The following is a 15,764-nucleotide window of genomic DNA, read 5'->3' as shown; positions in this document are numbered from 1 at the left end:
TTACAGAGAATGTTTTGCCCATTCACATCAGTCCCTGCCCCAGTTGAGCTTACAATCTTTATTCCCTATCACATGTACACACAGACACATTCATGCTAGGGTTAATTTTGTTGGAAGCCAATTAACCTACCAGTATATTTTTGGATTGTGGGAGGAAACCGGAGTACCCGGAGGAAACCCACGCAAATACGGGGAGAATATACAAACTCCACACAGTTAGGGCCATGATGGGAATTGAACCCATGACCTCAGTGCTGTGAGTCAGTAATGCTAACCATTACACCATCCGTACTGCCCAAAATGTGTTTTATATCAAATTATTAGCCCCTGCGGCTAATCCTATACAGGAAAGATGAGGGCACTTTTAAAGAGCGTATGACAGTCCACAGGTCAGCAATAAGGGCTGCCATAAGTAATGGAGATAGAAAACAGCATATACTGTAGCTAGACATTTTTGCAAAATTTCACACACTTTGGCTTCATTACATTACAGGATGATTGACCACATTCCGTGGTTCATACATGGGGGCAATCGCTCTTTAAAATTACATAAGTGTGAGACAGAATGGATATTCAGACTAGACACCTTAGCCCCTAAGGGGGATCCATTCAGGATCCTGATGGTTGTGATCCCGGCAGTTAGAATACTGACACTACTCAGAATGCCAACACCGTCATCTTGGATGGGGTCATCAGCCCTGCCCTGGAATCCTGAAAGAGCATCTACCAGGCTGCCGGAGAGGTAAGCCATGAAAGGGGGGTAAATTTAGACAGTGGGTAGTGGGGGTTAGGCTGTGCAGGGGGGGAGGGTTAGGTATAGGCTGTGGGAAGGGGGGGGTAGGTTCAGGCACCACCAGGGAGAGTTAGGGTTAGGCTGTTGGGGGGTGGGGAGGTTAGGCTGCTAGAAGGGGGTTAGAGGGAGAGTGGGGTAAGGTAAGTATACTTACCTTCCACTTTTGGGATTCTGATCATCAGGATGCCATGGTCAGTGTTCTGCCTGCCGGCATCTCAATCCCAACCCCCTAAGGGCTTTAATGAAAAGCTAGGTTTAATTTTTTTATTGTACTTCTATGTTTTTAGGGTTTATTTATATGATAACTATTAGGTAAATAAATATTGTAGTTCTTGTTAGTATATATTTTTTGTCCCTTCCACTGTGGACAGTAAAGCTTATAATCTCACCTGAATTCAATTACTGTACATCAAGCCTGTACAGTATACTGTGTATTAAGGGTCTGTTTGCTGCTATGCAATTTTGTATAGTATCTGTTTTGTATCTTATCAGTATCATAAATGTGTTTGTTATATCTTTCAGTGCTTCATGTATTGGTCTGGTAACCTTGGTTATGGGGATGTGCACAATTATGCATCTAGACTGCAGAGCTATGCGCTGACTGTGATAACATCATACATATCAAGCCATCAGCTAGGTGAGAGGTCTCGGCATGGGCTATTGGCGTTCACATGGTGGTGATACATTTATAAGGTATGTTACTTGTTAATGTTTGTAAACCCAACAAAAGTGCAACATTAAATAGGCATTGAAACGCTGACTGTCATGCCACCTATCGTGTGATTTATTAAGAGCCAGGAGTGCTACCTCCCTATGGATTATATATATATCAGAGGGTAAAATAATCAAAATAATCTCTCAATAGCAATGAATAATACAAACGCCACACCAAATCTTTGCAATTTATGTGTTGGATTCCTTGAGATTTAAATGATACATGATATAGAAATACAGCTTTACCACTATTTAATTTTAGTCCTGGAAGAAACTGCCTTTTAAAATGACTTTCCCACCAATTAGGGATTGTGGTCTATATGTCATTCTATACGATTTATTAGCCATTCACACGTCTCCATTTTTATTACAGGTTCACCAGAAGAATCAAAATTTACTGCCTTGTTTTCAGAAAATGTGTCTGGAATTCTTTAGTGAAATGTCTAATTGTTTACTACTCTATTTGTGCAATGTTCAATTATCTGAGTCCTGTACAGTATTATACAAGATGCTCAAAGCATTCCAATTAAATGTTAATTATAATGTACTACTATTTGACTGATGCATACAATATTTAATATAATTGCAATTTTTTAATCAGTACCTACTAGATCTATCCACACACAAATATATATATATATATATATATATATATGTATACACACAATATATGTATTAGATAGACAGACTAGATACTGTGTATAGATAGAATTTAGAAAAAATGAATACAGTTGTTACACCAAGCTACAATAATCCAAAAAAGCATTTGATTTGAGACTTTAGGTTGCAGCTTCAGGCAAATTCCTTCTTCTTTAATAAGGTTGATCTCTTCTGCTCTGGTGGTCTTGTAGCTGTGCATTGTGTAAATTATGGCCCTTGTACCTCTTTGGGTTAGGCCTTTACATTTCTCCAATAATCACCCCATTACTTGCTAAGCACCTTCAGGCTCATGGAACTGTTCTAAGAAAAGGCCTAATTAATTTAAATGTAACCCTATTAAAATATATGTCATGGTAGCCTAATAGAACTAAAACATAGAAGCCAATAAAAAGCTTCATATTGACCACATTAAAAGGTATCTAATTATCAGACACACTAATAGACCACCTACCCAGTCCAGTAAATCTCAAATGTGTTCACCATTATTTCAAAGTTAGAAGAGATTTATACTATATGACAGTATTCTCTTAGGTTCACTAGGTTAAAATTAATTAAGAGAAAAATAAAAATAAATTACGTGAAGCTCAGTCTTCTGAAATACATGTAAGTAAAACATAAGCACAGAGATTTTGTATTTATTGTTATTTAATAATGAGTGAAAATGTCATATAGTACCAATATTATTAGCTTCACACATTACACATTATTAGAAAATAATTTCATAACAATTATCAGCTGTAGATAACTGAAAAAAGATAAGGCACTTACTTATCCAAAGTGGCGTCATTTAATTTAGTTTGATTTAAACTAAGGACCATCAATCCTATAATAGATTGAGGCTAAATATTTAAAAGACTCTTAAAACAAAGATTTATATATATATTGGTCCACTGCCTTAATTTGGGATATAACTTTCTAGGCCCGAGTATTTAATTTTATGGCAATTCATTTTTGACATGCTTGGATTACACTATGCGGATAGGTTTAGGCAAAGTCATTCCATCAGCCTATTTAAATAACAATACTAGAACCATGTTTGGAATGACTTATTTGGTAACAGTTTATACTGTGCTATAGCTACTTGGTACCAAAGTTTACATTGCATTTTGTGTTCTAATTAAATTAAATGAATATATAGTTCTTCAAGATTTTGCATTAGGGATGATGAATGTATTCCAGTCAATACAATAGGTATTGGCCCCATTAAGACATAAACAGAGGCACATTGGAATTATTAAAACATAGTGGGCACATTATTATTATAAAAAATAGTACATTATAATTACAAATAAATAGGGGCACGTAATTATTACAAACACATATGGGGTATATAATAATTATAAACCTATTGGGGCACATTATTTTGAAACAATTTAAGAAGGATTTGTTCCCCTTTGCAGTAATATTGGTGGTATCCCCTAAACCATACATGATTTAGTAGAACTTAATGCTGCTGCATATCGCTGGTGATTACAGTTTTGAGTCTGAAAACAATTGATAATAGATCCAGCAGTTTGGTCTGAAAAATTGCCAGTGATTTGCAGATGTTTTTATCACACAAAAAAAAATGCACACTAATATATTTCCCGACAGGTCTTGTAGGGTTTGGTTAAAAGAAAATCAAAAATACAAACACAAGTAGACTGGAAAAAAAAAACAACTTATACAAAGTGTTGTATTAATCTGTACTGTAGACACGTGACAACTTTGTACTGGCTAATGGCAAACATTGATGAAGGGGTAGTTTTAATGATTTTCTCAAGTGACAGATAATTGCGGAAGTTTAAGAGACATGCAGGGCTCCTCTTTAGTTCTGCATCTGAAATCTACATAACTTTCTGCAGTTTACATATACTCTAAAAATTGAAATAGTTAAAATTTCACTTTGAAGTAGAATTTTCATCTAACAATTTAACATAGTTGAACCAAGCCAAGATTTGATGTTGCAAAGTCATTATTTTGCTATTGACACACTTAATCCTACCCAGACGGGCACAAGGAAGTTATATTTTAACTTTAATAATCCACAAATAGAATAGATAAAATGTCCCCATCCACACACTGATTGTGGAAGGGGGCAGGTGATCATCTCCTATTGGTTCATGTGATAGACCCACTTCTAGGCTGCATATAAGAGTAAGGGGGGGGGGGGATAGAAGAGGCACTTGAAATAAGTCCATCATCAGATATTCTCAATTTTTGAGCCGAAACAGGTGTCCTAAAAGATCTTCTGTTAAAACCTTTTACATGTTCTAGGAAGACAATGGATGCTTTTTTCAAAGAGATATGTTTTATGAACAATTTAAAAAAAAAGAAAAAATAAGGAATATGAATCTATGAAATTTAAGGGTAAAATTTAGTAAAACATGTTTGGCTGTTTTGAAACATCACAAGCAGTTTGGAAGGTAGAAACAAAAACAGCTGGTGATTTGCAATAGACTTCTAAATTGCATGTAGTTTAATGCAAACCACTAGATTCTAGAACTGGATCAGGGGCGTCTTAAGAGAGGAGGAAGCCCGTGTACTGTCTCCTTCTGCCCCCCCCCCCCCCCTCTCTGGCGTGCTTCACTCAGGGCACTAGGGGACCCTAGCACTGTCCCAGAGTGTAGCGTCCATGCGCAGGTCTCCAGGAAAATGGTGCAGCAGCCATTTTTCCAGTGATTTTCCTACAGCGCATGCCCAAAACACAGGGAAAATGGCTCCTGATTGGCTGCACAGTTATTAAATATGCAGGCTACAGGAGCTTTTTGCCACCAGTACACTTAGTGTGAAAGAAGCACTGGGCCATTCCTGGCATCCTGGCTTGACAACCATGGATAAATAATGCAATTTTTACTGCTTGCAATTACTATATTAATTTTATTTCAACTTAACACAAATATACCTGTTTTTATATTTATACTATTTCCAGCAATCATAATATATTTATGAATGCAATATTTAAAAATTATTTTTTTTTTACTACCCATGACCCATTGACATATAGCCCAAGAAAACAAAAATGTATTGTTTATATGTGTGAATTTTGGGTACCTTTATTTGATGGGGGGATCATTTGACTTCTAGCCAGCTCTGCAGTTCACACTTGTGCGCCCTGAGAATCCACCTCTTTTTATTGCAATGAAAATATACATGTTATTTCAACTCAACCCAAATATACCTGTTGTTTTTTGTTTAATTATACTATGCCAGCAATCATAATATATTTATTTTAGCAATTTTTTTTAAAGGATTCTTAATATAAAAGTGTCAAAATGCAGTTATAAATGCACATACTGTAAAAGAACAGGCAAAAGTGCCCTGCAATGCTTTAACTAACAGAAACCTTACAAAAGTTAACCTTATTTGTTGCTATGGGTAACAACACGTCTGCTGTTTGCCCCATATTATTAAATGACCTAAAAATATAAAACACGTCATATTGTTGTGAAACTGCAAGTATGAATCCGTGCAAATGCTGATTTATTGTGCATAAAATGGGAATCTAACTTTGAAAGTATTCTCTTTCCTATTTAATTTTTGACATTCATTTAAGGTCGTTTGAACTTGAGGTAAGCAATCCATTAACCGTTACACTAACAAGTGTTAATGTAGTTCCTGTCTTTCCTCTAAAGGCCCATAAAACCTTGGAGCTTTTAGGATTTACACATGCTCATAAATCTTGTATCCAGGTGTTTCTAAACCACTTTCCGTAATCAAAAATGACACTGTTCTTGCCCAAATCTGGTTGAATTTCTTTTAGAGTGTATAAGATGTTTGCACAGGCCAATTCTCTGAAGAATGGGCGTCAGGGCTAAAAGCAAAGTTTGTGACATATTTTCTTTCAGGCTCGCTGTCTAATGAAAACTAAGACATACAGCTGTGAAAGGGCAATGAAAATTGTAATAAATGAGATAGGAGCACCTTCCAGAAACATATTCTCTTCTGGTTGAAATAGAAGAATTCCAAAGTAATCCTTTTTATCTTGAGCCTAAAATTATTTAATTCATTTGTGTCAGGTTTGGCACAACTCCGTTATTAAGTGATTGAGCGTCTGTAAATGTTCCCACTCTTTATTGGAGAAGCAATGAGTTTCAACAGCTAACCCCCACATTTTGTGAAATCTGCCAGGACTATTGAAATTCAAGTTTACTTTCAATAGTTTGTTTCTGTTTTGAAAATGTTCAATCATTATCTTCATTATGGCACACCACAGATTAATTAGCCTCTAATCAAAGAAAGTAATGTGGTGATATGCTTCATTACCAGCTAACAAAGGGGGGGTAAATAACCACAACGTGGGAGTGTTTACCGATGACACCAAACTTGTATAGAGTAGTTTAAAATATGCAATTTAAAAAAAAATACATGTTTAAGTCTATGTGGACGAGTTTTAAGAGTAATGTTAAAGTGTGATAAATGTTAAATATAAAAGTCTCTATAATTGCTACTGCACTCATCACCCAAAGGAACATATTCTGGTGCATTCAGACATAAAAGCTAATTTGGGAAACCTGAGATATTTATGTCCAATGGGTAATGATATAATCTAGGAGATGCGGTCGTTAGGTCGACACAGTTTAGGTCAACAGTCATTAGGTCGACCACTGAAGGCCGATGTGCATTAGGTCGACATGGTCATTAGGTCAACATGTACTAGGTCGACATGAGTTTTTCACTTTTTTTTCTTCATTTTTTGGATTTTTCCATACTTGATGATCCACGTGCAGGGGCGGATTGGGACGCCGGGACACCGGGCCAGTTCCTGGTTGGCCGGTCCCATTGTCCCCTTAGCAGGCTGACTCACCCCTCCACCTGGCCTCCGGCCACGATCGGAGCTCAGCTCCGATCAGGCAGAGCTTGGAAACGGCTCCTGCACACAGTGCACAGCAACTGCCAGTGATGCTGCAGTCCGTGCAGCACTTCCTCATACAGCAAGCTCCGGACTAGGCATGACGTCATGTAGGGGGCGTGGCTAGCACTCGGCACTGCTCTGCTGCAGAGAAGTGACTGAACCGACTACAGGGGCAGAAAGAGGTTCAGTAGCTCAGTGCACGGTAAAGTACAGTAAGATGTAGTAGAAGAAGGGATGAGGGAGAGGACAGAGAGGTATATGGATTACTAATGAAAATAAAAGTGGAGTGAAAGAAAATAAATTGAGGTGGCAAAGAAAAGTATGTGATAGAGAGAGAGAGAATAAGGCAAGTAAGAGGCTCTATGTCAGGGATTAGGAAGGAAAATATGTCAGTAAGCTATTATGGAGAAAAAGGAAGACAAAATAAATGAGACTAAAGTATAAAGACTAAAGAGGCTTCAAAGAGTGTAAAGAGTCAAGAAAAGGGAACAGGTACTTGCGTGTTGTAATATAGAGGGACAGGGACTTACTTGCGGTTGTAATATAAAGTGACAGGGACTTGTGTGTTGTAATATAGAGGGACAAGTATTTGCATGTTGTAATATAGAGAGACAGGTACTTGCGTGTTGTAATATAGAGGGACAGGTACTTGTGTGTTGCAATATAGAGGAACAGGGACTTGCGTGTTGTAATATAGAGAGACAGGCACTTGCGTGTTGTAATATAGAGGGACAGGGACTTGCGTGTTGTAATATAGAGGGACAAGTACTTGTGTGTGTTGTAATACAGAGTGACAGGGACTTGCGTGTTGTAATATAAAGGGACAGGGACTTGCATGTTGTAATATAGAGAGACAGGCACTTGTGAGTTGTAATATAGAGGGATAGGGACATGTGTATGTTGTAATATAGAGGGACAGGGACTTGTGTGTTCTAATATAGCGGGAGGGGGACTTGCGTGTGTTGTAATATAGAAGGACAGGGACTTGCGTGAGTTGTAATGTAGAGGGACATGGACTGTTGTACTATAGAGGGACAGGTACTTGCGTGTGTTGTAATATATAGGTACATGTACTTGGGTTTGGTAATATAAAGGGATAAGGATTTGTGTGTTTTCTAACACAGAGGTACAGGGACTTGTGTGTGTTGTAGTATAGAGGGACAGGTACTTGCGTGTTTTTTAATATAGAGGGAAAGGAATCTGTGTGCGGTATAATATAGTATGAGTATGTAGTATGAGAGCGTGGACAGATAAAAAATTAAGGAAACTAAAAAGAGAAATTTGGAGAAAGTAAAGGACGAAGAGTAAAGATAATGAGAATAATATTACTATGATAAAATAAAGGAGAGACTATATAATAAGTGAAGTGGAACAAGAGTAAAGTGTAGGGCATGACAGAATGTACAAAGAAGAAAGAGGATAAAAGGTACAGATGAGACAGTGCGGTTCGGTATGATTTACCATCTGTATCCAGACATTGGCATCCTGAGCGGTAGAATGCCGGCAGGGGGTCGAGCAAAACGAAGCCCCTTGCAGGCTCGGTGGCAAGCTTCAATCACCTCAGGTTCTATTCTCCCTCTATGGGTGTTGTGGACACCCATATAAGGGGAATGATCTACTTCACTGGTATACCGGCGGCAGTATGGTGCCCCCCGCCGTCGGGATCCCGGAATCGGTATTGTGACAGTCGGGATCTCGACGAGTTAACCGCATACCACAGAATGTAACAAAAATATAGTGTAGGAGCATAAGGAATCTAGGAGAACTAAGGATTCAAGTTCAGAATATGGGATCCCTTGGATTAGTATAACTACACTGGTCAAAACAATAAATGTACCATCGTGGGCTTGCGTCGCTTGCCATACTTCGGGCGGGGCGGCTCGCTCCACTTTGCTTGCCACAGGTTACTGTTCCCATTAGATGTCCACGTGAATAGTGAAACTAATAGACCAGGGTTTCCATGTTCTGAACTTGAGCCAGACTAAGCAATGACCACTGATTAGGACAGTAAAGTACTGTATATAGTGAGAACAGACAAATGCCACCATGGAAGGGTTATGTAGGAGAATTAGCATAAATGTCAGAGGCCCAACTGCAGCAAAAGATGCAAGGACGGCTGTGTCAGGCTCTATGAAGAGTATCCCACCCCTCTCAACATACCCCACCCCTTCAACAGACCCCGCCTCCATTAGGGCTGCTTCCAGAAATTTCCCGGGCTGGTTTTCCATCCCAATCTGCCCCTGTCCACGTGGACTATGATTGGAATGGTAACTTGTGCTGAGCGAAGTGAGGCACCTAGCCTGAAGCATGGCAAGTGAAGCGAGCCATGCGAGGGGACACGGTGCACTAATTGGGGTTCCCCATCACTTTACGAAGAAAACTACACCAAAAAAAGTCCAAAATCACATGTCAACCTTTTCACCTGTCGACCTAGTACATGTTGACCTAATGCCCATGTCTTCCTAGTGCATGTCGACCTAATGCCCATGTCTTCCTAGTGCATGTCAACCTAATGCCCATGTCAACTTTCAGTGGTCACCCTAATGACTGTCAACCTAAGTTGAGTCGACCCAATGACCCGTACCCTAATCTAGAACATTGCAGTGGTGAGATTGCTCTGGTTTGGAATGTTGCTTGGTGTTTAAAAACCATAGTAAAGTTCACACTTCCAGGGGCAACCGCATGTTTTAATATGGACATTTCTGCGCCACACTGCCAGAGCTGGCATGAGATAAGATAAGATAAGAATAATTTATTGTCACTATAGCATGAAACATGTATTGCGAAATTATATACAGTTCTCTCATGTCATATTAAAAAATACACCATAAATAAAGTTAGCAAAACTGAGAATACAAGCTAACAATCACAGAAGGGAAGAAGCTATTCCTCAACCTGCTAGTTCAATATCCTAAACACATGTAACGTCTCCCCGATGGCAAGGGGGGGGGGGGAACACATTACAAGGATAACCCCTATGTTCAATCATCTTAATTGCCTTCGACAGACTCCTTGCAGTGAGTACATCCACCAACCAAGGCAAAGATTGGCCAATGATATTCTCTGCAGATTTAATCACTCTATCTAAGGCAACAAGATCAGAACACTTAGCATTACTATACCACACTGTGATTGCATAGGTTAGCAAGCTCTCAATCACGCAGCGATAAAAATTAACAGGAGTCGATTGCTGCAGACCTGCTGTTCGGAGCTTCCGTAAGAAGAAAAGACATTGCTGGGCCTTCCCAACCACTGATGTGATATGCAGAGACCATGATAAGTCCTCAGTAAATTTAATCCCCAAGAATTTCACCCTATCCACCTCCTCACCATTCAATATCAGCGGATGAATGCTGGTTTTCTTAGATTTCCTGAAGTCTATAACAACCTCCTTAGTTTTCTTACCATATAACAACAGGTTACTGTTTACCCCCCACTCAGCGAGTCTTCTCACTTCCTCTCTGTAATTACTCTCATCTCCTCTAGTTATCAAACCCACTAAAGTGGTATCATCCGCAAACTTTATCACAGAGATCGCTTCCGAATTGGACTCACAGTCAGAGGTATACAAGGAGTATAAAAAAGGGCATAAAACACAACCCTGCAGAAATCCTACGTTTAATACCAATTCCAAAGACAAGTCAGAACCCACTCTGACTGTCTAAGGATGATCCAACAAGAAATCCAACAGCCAATTGCATATGGCCATGTCATATCCGATCTCTAAAAGCTTGATTATTAACACTGATGGTACTACCGTGTTAAAGGCGGAACTGTAGTCCACGAATAACAGTCTAACATAGGAGTCTCCATTTTCATGGTGACAAAGTACCCTGTGAAGGACCATAAGAGCTGCATCTTCAGTTGAACAGTTCAGCCAATTGGCAAACTGTTTGGGGTCAAATCCCAGTGGTATAATGCTTTTTAGATGGGTCAAAACAATTCTCTCAAAACATTTCATAATCAGCCTATAGTCGTTCAGAGCAATTACCAACGCAGTCTTGGGAATTGGAACAATTATTGAAGTTTTAAAACACTGTGGGACAATACATTGACTCAATGAAAAATAAAAAATCTTTGTAAAAATGCCTGCCAGTTGCCCAGCACAAGACTCTGCCCGAAATACAATCCGGGCCAGGAGCCTTCCTGGCGTTCGTTCTGCTGAAACAATTCCTAACATCAGCTTCAGTCAGAGACAAAGAACTATCTGAATGGAAGCTAGAGGATTACCAATAGAATGCTCAACCTCTGTAAAGTGTGCATAAAAATGGTTTAGCTCATCAGCCGAAGGACCACCTGACCTAGCAAAAATTGAACTTTTGAATCACAGATGCATTTAATTCCTCTCCACATCGTCCTTGCATCACCTGATTCCTTAAAATGGTTTTCGATCCTGTTCGAATAAGCTTCCTTAGCAAAGACGAATACCTTATTTTAAATTGGAACGGGCAATCGTATAAGCTAGGTTATCCTTTGCTCTAAACGCCCTATCCCTAGCTCTCAATACGGAGCGAACCTCGCTATTCATCCAAGGTTTATCTTTGAGAAAATACGAACTACCTTCCTCTTAGTAACACTTTCTATACAGCAATTAATATACAGTGACACCATTGAGGCCAGTAGATTGTTATCAACACCTAAATCCCCTGTATCCTCCTCAATGAACTGATCCCAATCAGTGCATTCAAAACAATCCTGCAGACTTAATAAGGCTCCCTCTGGCCAAATCTTAACTTCCTAGTGGCTGGTCGATTTCTCCCTAATACTGACAAATATTTGGGAATTAACCAGAGTGATGAGTGATCGGACTGCCCAACATGAGGACACAAAAGACATTTGTATGCATGTTTAACATTAGTATAAACATGGTCGAGAGTTTTAGCCCCTTGGGTTGGTACCAAAACATTCTGTACAAATTTAGGGAACACAGATTTTAAGTTCGCCTGATTAAAATAAATTTCAAATCAGCAGAACAAAAGGTCTCAATTAGATCCGCGTTGGAACACCATCTATCATATCTATCATGGATATATATGCAAAAACCACCGCCCTTTTTTCTTTCCAGACTCCAAAGTCCTGTCAACTCTAAACAAAGTCCTATCAGGCAACTCAAAAGGACAATTCAGGTCACTCACCCCTAGCCAAGTCTCAGTAAATATCAACAAGGAGCAACTAGCTAATGTCCGGTTGCAGACAATTTTCAGCTTCATCTCATCCAGCTTGTTAGTGAGAGATCTCACATTTGCTAAAAATATACTAGGCAAAGGAGCGTTAAAGGGCTGATGCCTCAATCTTGCCAGAAGACCAGATCTCTTACCCCTTTTCTGCTTCCTCAGCCTGTGGGGGTGCCGACTGTAAATGTTGCTGCCAGCTCTGCCCCACCTCCCAGTGCCTGGACCCTCCATGACTTTGATAATCTCTCCTCTCTGCCAGCTGCAACAGGAGGTGCACCTGCCGATACTCCACTCAGCACATCCGCAGCTCCCCTTCTGCCTTCTGGGATGAAAACCTCTCTCCCCGGATGCCCTCTTCTGTAGGATCCCCAGATCCGCATGAAGCGGCTGCTCAGGTGACTCCAGCGTCATTACTCTGGAACACAGATCCAGATGCCGGGGATACAGTCTGAGATGCTGCCCAGATGACCCCAGCATCGCCATCCAGGGGCGCAGCACCAGAAGCCGGGGATATGGCCAGAGACACAGCATTGAACACCTGCCATCATCTTCCACGAAGACGCCCGCTCTCAGCACCAGAAGATCCTGCTGTAAATACTGGATCCTCCCCGCGGCCAATGGACCAGCAGTCAGTAGCAGCACCAGCAGTAGAAGACTTAATGGTCCATGCTCGCCCCTAGACATGAGCACTGCAACCACTGCATATCGACACATCGTCATGTCTGCTATACTTTTAAGTATATGACCATCATGGAAGTGGCATGACTATTATTTTAAACAGCTATACCGCTCTCCTATTCCTCCCATCCCTTTTAAATACATAGGAAAATGTGGGCCATCCAGATTTTGAATAACTATACTGTTCACATGTAACTTTGAGGTCTATTTACTAAGCCTTGGATGGAGATAAAGTCGCTGGAGATAAAGTACCAGCCAATCGGCTCCTAACTGTAATTTTTCAAACCAGCCTGTGACATGGCAGTTAAGAGCAGATTGGCTGGTGCTTTATGTCCAGCGACTTTATCTCCATCCAAGGCTTAGTAAATAGACCTCAAAGTTACATGTGAACAGTATAGTTACTTAGTAAATAGACCGCTTTGTCTCAACTGGAAGGACACTTGTTGGTAGGTCCTGCTTCATACTTTGTGACTCCTAAAGGCAGAGCTGTGTACATCTAACACAGGCTTGTCCAACCTGCGGCCCGCAGGCCGCATGCGGCCCAGGTCGGCTAGTAATGCGGCCCAGTGCAATTTTTAATTTTTTAAGAAATTCTAAAGTTTCAAGTTACACTGCCGGCGCTTGCGGCCGGGGCACATCACAACGGTGACGCCAGCGCGCTTCACCCGCCCCATCCATTTTTTTTTTTTGCAGAGTACGGACACCACATGTGAAGCTGAGCCGGCCCCAGCAGGCTGTCAGCACATCCTGATTGGATTGCTGCCGCTGGGACCAGCACCAGCTCACGCCCTCTCCGCTGTCAGTCACAGTGTAGCCCTCCTCCGCTGCATAGCGGCACACGTGACTGAGCAGCACGAAAGTAGAGGAGCCCAGCGGAGAAATTGGTTCTACAAGAACTCGTAAGTGAGCCGGGGAAGGGGGGTGTCTGAAGTCCGTGGCCGCGCCGCTGTACAGTGTCCGGGGGGGGGGGGGAATGGGGTTCTGAAGACCGTGGCCACGGCCCGCGCCGCTGTACAGTGTCCCGGGGGGGGTGGGGTGGAGAGAGGAGGTCTGAACCGCTGTACAGTGTCGGGGGAAGGGAGGGTCTGGTCTGAAGTCCAGCGCCACGCCGCAATACAGTGTTCGGGGGGTTTCTTGGGAGCTGGCATGGACTTGATGTCCAGCGCTGCAGCAGTAATATGAGGCCGGCGGTGTCTAAACTCCACAGTACAGATTGGTTCGGGGGGAGGGGGTAACGAGGATGAAGTCAGGTGCCACTGCAGTACAATGTGTCCGGGAGGGAGGGGGTTTGGGGTCCGCTGTCAGTCACAGTGTAGCCCTCCTCTACTGCATAGTGGCACATGTGACAGCAACACGGAGCTCAGCTCAGCGGGAGAAATTTGTGGGCCCTTGAAGAAGCACAGTGTGGAGGGGGGGGGGAGGAAGAGGAGAGGACTACAGTGTGCGTGTGGGGGGGGGGGATGCATTGGTGGCTGAGAAACAATGTCAAACATCTCACTAACATCATTTCCAAGTAAGTTTAATATGTTAACTATGTTTTCTATGTTTTTTTTGGATGATCAGGTATCGTTACTGTTATTTGATTTTATGTGCGGCCCAAACCAAATTTTCATCTTCTAAATGTGGCCCAGGGCAGGTGAAAGGTTGGACACCCCTGATCTAACAGAAGGACATAAAGCTTCCCCTTAACAAGCCATGCAGCAGAGGTACCTCCAGACTATCTTTGCAGTTGTGACAAAGTACTGACTAAGCGGCACACCGCACAGTCACACAAAATTGGTACTGACCCACCAGAATCAGGAAAGCTGGCAGACTCTCCTACCTGTTCTTGCAGCTTTCACTAGTTGCTGCTGTTCTTATCTTAAACTCAGTAGCTGCTTGTCTGAACCCTGGAATTTTGAGACAATGTTTGGTATAGGGACAGGTACATGAAATATGGAAAGCCTAGTAATGAGTAGACACTATAGACATCCATCCCCTTAACCATCAGCAATATTAAATCAAAAGCACCCACATTAAATAATCATTCCTTCTGTACTGCAAAAAAGTAGTATTCACATTTAATAAACTTATTTCTTGACAAATATTAAATAACTAATATTCACATTAAAGTCAGCCTAACATTTAATAAATAGCATTCAAAACACCTGAGCAATAACCAATAGTCTCATCTCTTCACTCCAATAAATCAAAAGGTCCCACCCACAATTAAATAATTAACTACTACCATAACCCTACCATGAAGCTAAAAGCTCACATCATCCACAGTTTATTAAGAGCAACACCCCTTTCACTATATTTCTCCCCCCTCTAATCCACATTTTATATTATAAGCTCCTGCCGATTCCTCCCCCTCTCATGCTTTAATTAAAAGCTCACTCTTCCCACACTTACTTTATTCCATCTATTGTATGTATCCTGCTGCCTGCACACATTAAATATACTGGAAATGGGAAAGATAGGGGACACATAGTGAGGGATAGAGAGGAGGAATAGTTCACAATGATCCACGGCCACATGCTGTATGTTGGCCGGTCCTGGGAAGTAAACTATTCCTCAGGCTGGAGGGGAATTACAGCCAATGGGAAACTTCCTAAGTACATGTCTGACTATAAATCTATAGCTAACTAGCATAACAAATAACAATTTAAACATTTTAGGAAAATCCCAGGTTTTTGGATGAAATGAATCTGAAAGCGTATTAGCAGCGGACGTAAACCAGCTTGAGGGTGGGAAGGCTCCTTTAAAAATTTGCAATGAGGCCTCCTATTTTAATGTTAGTTCCCTTTCTACACACCTTTCTGTTAGTGCTACAGTGAACAAAACCAACATATAACATGTTCATTGAGTTTTACCTCATCTAAAATCAATAGATATGCTTATGCAAGTATGGACTCGAGTCTAGACCTGT

Source organism: Pseudophryne corroboree, chromosome 1, assembly GCF_028390025.1.
Source record: "Pseudophryne corroboree isolate aPseCor3 chromosome 1, aPseCor3.hap2, whole genome shotgun sequence".
NCBI lineage: Eukaryota > Metazoa > Chordata > Amphibia > Anura > Myobatrachidae > Pseudophryne > Pseudophryne corroboree.
The sequence above is the reverse complement of the archived record's forward strand: the minus strand, read 5'-3'. Positions refer to the sequence as shown.